This window comes from Melitaea cinxia, chromosome 17, assembly GCF_905220565.1.
Source record: "Melitaea cinxia chromosome 17, ilMelCinx1.1, whole genome shotgun sequence".
NCBI lineage: Eukaryota > Metazoa > Arthropoda > Insecta > Lepidoptera > Nymphalidae > Melitaea > Melitaea cinxia.
The window spans coordinates 14,440,671-14,444,458 of NC_059410.1; the positions used below are offsets into that span (position 1 = coordinate 14,440,671).

General features: G+C 35.1%; 1 long non-coding RNA gene across 1 annotated transcript; it reads left to right on the forward strand.

The window, feature by feature from the left end:
• The first annotated feature begins 1,601 nt into the window (after nt 1–1,601).
• Nucleotides 1,602–2,507, forward strand: LOC123661885. Its single transcript, XR_006744402.1, has 2 exons — nt 1,602–1,709; nt 2,210–2,507. It is a non-coding gene; the product is annotated as an uncharacterized LOC123661885 (long non-coding RNA).
• The last annotated feature ends 1,281 nt before the right edge of the window (nt 2,508–3,788 follow it).

The window sequence follows — 3,788 nt, forward strand, 5'->3', positions numbered from 1 at the left end:
ATACAAGTGTTTGCCGTGGTCTGGGTGTTTGTGCAGTCCTTGGTGTCCCTACCGTGCCTCGGGGAGCACGTTAAGCCGTCGGTCCCGATTGTTATCATGGACACCTGATAGCGATCGTTACTCATAGTAGGGAATATATCCTTCTCCTACATGGGGAAAGAGGCCTATGCCCAGTAGTGGGATATTAAAGGCTGAAGCGAATATATATACACGTGCCTAGTAGTTTATATTAAAGCAAATTGAATGTAGCTTCAGAGACAAGATAGATTAAAATACAAAACCAGTAAACGTTGATATCATAGGATCGCGAACCAAATCAGTAAGTAGTCACACCAAGAAGTCGCTAATACGAATTAAATCGCTGAGTTTACACAATTATACTATATAAAAAATAAAGTGCAATTCGCATACGGCCGAAGTGAAACTTCTGTAAAGTAGGAAGGAACGTCATTGCGATTGTTCTATCGACGATAATCACGGTATCGTATAAAAGGTCGTAAGCGCCATGCGAAACGAGTAACTTTCGCGTTTCGATCAGTAATGTATTATAGCTCATTCTCTCCTATATATTTTTGTATTTGTTTCTTCAAGTTTCACTCCAAAAATAAACCCCACATATTTTAGAAAAAAAATACCTTTTTCATTTTAATTTTTTTAACTAAGCTCGTTTTCACACTACGTTAATTCAAATTTATGTTTTTAATTTTTGAATTTCTATGAAGACTGCTTCGCGAAATTGCCTCGCATGCAAACCGTGGATTAATTAAGATTCCGATAAATACGGCTTTATTTAAAAATTGCTTTCATCGTTTAATAAAAACGAGTGCAAATATAGAGATTGTTTCACAATGGAGACCTTTTTAATTTAAAAAACAAATCATTTCAATAAAATAAATACATATATTTTTTTATTCAATTAAAAAAGTGATATGTCAATTAGTAGGGATGTATTGAGCTTTTGGATTTGAATGAAAGCAATTACGTTTATAAATGTACACATAAACGCTTGAGACTCAACGACTCTTAGCGAGATAAGAAACTCTGTCGTCGTAGTGACCAAAGCCGGTGTTTATGTACATACAACCGTGTAGCTTAGAGTAACATTTGTCATGTCGCACCTTTAAAGTGAAACCGTTACTAAACGAAAATTTTCATGAATTGAGTTATCAATGCCATCTATCTAAAATAGACTTAAACTACAAGATAAGCTTGTCTTTTCTTAAAAATGTCGTATTTTACGTCATCTAGCGGTAAATTAAAGCGTTACTAAACCGAGCTATGATCGGCTCACTAAATACAATATTGTGTCTTTACCAGTAAGAACACGATCGTAGACGAGTGACGACGAAATTTTAAAACAACAGTGCTATTATTTGTATAAACACGGCTGCAAGTCACAAAAAAGGTAAGTTATGGATTTTTTTAAAATAGGTATAGTGTTTTTATTTGTTTAGACACAGTTTTCGTGTTATAAAATTACGCAATTCATAATTCAATTTCATTGATAAAATGTTACAGTTTGTAAAATCACAGTTTACCTTTATTTTTAAGCAATTCATCCAATACTCGATCCGATACACGAGAAGAAAATCTTATTGTACAAGGTCCTAGCAGTAGAACAAGATCCCATTCAACTAGCTCAGAATCATCTTCGAGTTCATCATCAATAAGTTCAAGTTCATCATCTTCATCTAGTTCATCTGAATCGGGTAAGGACTTTTCCCCTGATGAAGCAGATTGCGATCCTGATTACGTACCGGCAACCCCACCTAGGCATATATCATTTAGCCCAACACCTCAAAGTAGTATTTCTATGCAACTGTTAGTTGAAAAAAATGATAATTTGGGTTCTCCAAAAGATAACAGAACTCCGAAAAAACGAATTCGCAAAGGGTTTAAAAAACTATCAGTGATGCAAGATGCTAAAAAACTTCGTAATAGTGGTCAGCAATATACTTCAGTTTCCAAGTATAAAAAAGTCATGCCAAAGAAGCAGATAGGACCACCATGTAGGGAAAAATGTAGATTAAAGTGCAGAGAAATAATCAAACAGGAAGACCGAGAAATAATTTTTGACAATTTTTGGAAAATGGGAGACCTATCTAGATAAAGAAATTATATTGCAAAATGTATTGAGGTTATTAAACCCAGATATCAGTATAAAGTTCATTACAGTAATAGAGGACCTAAACATTCATTTTCATTCCAGATCAATAATTGTAAGCGCCGTGTATGTAAAACTTTCTTTAAAAACACATTGGCTATTAGTAATCGACCTATCGCAACTGTTATATCAGAAAAAAAAACCAATCGGGAACGGTTGACGAAGAACTAAGGGGTAAACATGGGAAACACAACAAAGTCAGCTTAGATATCATTAAAAGCATAAAAAAGCACATAGACTCAATCCCAAGGATATATCCCAAGGATATATACTGATTGATATTATTATTCCAAGTGATTGTCAGGATCTCTCTTTATTTTGTAATAAAACATTATTAATTAAATGTTAGTTTTTATTTAAATTGATTTAGTAATATTATAACACCGCATTAATGCCAACAGCTTGTACAAATCATCCATCCCGAGCGGGAATCGAACCCGCACACCATCGGTGTTTTAGGCGACTACACGCATCACTACACCAGAGTGGTTGCTATATAATATTATACCATAATGAACAAATAAAATTAATTGTAAAGTGTTACTATAATAATATAAATGAAAATAAATAATGCTGTAAATAAAAAAAAAATACTTTTTTAAATCACATTTCATAATATAAACAGAGATCTATCATAGGATCTCATTAAATATCTTAAAGAATCCCGAACTCAGACTCTATTGAGAAAAAACAGTGACTTTTTTCTAATATTCGCTCTCCTGTAAAATTTCATAATTTCGTTTAGTAACGGTTTCACTTTAAAGGTGCGATGTGCAAGAATCGAATCATGGAGACCGTGTGTTGGCAAACGCAGTGTGGGATGTCCTCCGACCCGCTGGACCGACAATCTACGTAAAATTGCCGGTGGAGTGGATAACCGGGATATAAGCCGCGAACTTGACTGCGATAGGCTGAAACGATGGTGATGATGATTAAGATGAATCAAGCCCGTGACCGCTAGCACATCGCACGTTTGCTTCATCAATAAACATGGGGAAAGAGGCCTATGCCCAGTAGTGAGATACTATAGGCTGAAACGTATTTAAATTTACTCAGAAAAGATTAACATAATATTTTTAAAGTGTACAAGGTATTTAAGTTTTTTTTTAATACCTACATATACAACTAGATCGGCAAGGAAGCGGTCCACCTGGTGGTAAGCGATTACCGTCGGTTACGCGTGCAACACCAGAAGCATCGCAAGCGCGTTGCCGACCTTACCCCCAATCCACCCCCGCCCCTCCCCAGCAGCTCACTGCTAGAAACCAGTATTATTTAGCTGTTATCTTCTGTAAGGTCGAGCTACTTTCCCAGTGAAGCTGCTCCAGATTTGAGCAGGATATTTCCTGCTGTGTCTACCTCTGTTTTCAAGGAACAACAATTTACGATAAAACACTATCCACGTATTTAGAATATCAATCAGTATGAATTTAGCTTTAGCGAAGTTCGCAATCTCGAACAGCATAAAAACAAGAGTTTTCAACTCGAATAAAGATTGCAATCGAATTACCTTCAATGAGATTCTTTCAATTAGTTTTAGCGTCTAAATAGGGTCGTCTTAACAGAAAAAAAAATGTTAGTTCGAGAAACGACTATAATATTTTTATTTTTTTACAATTAATTG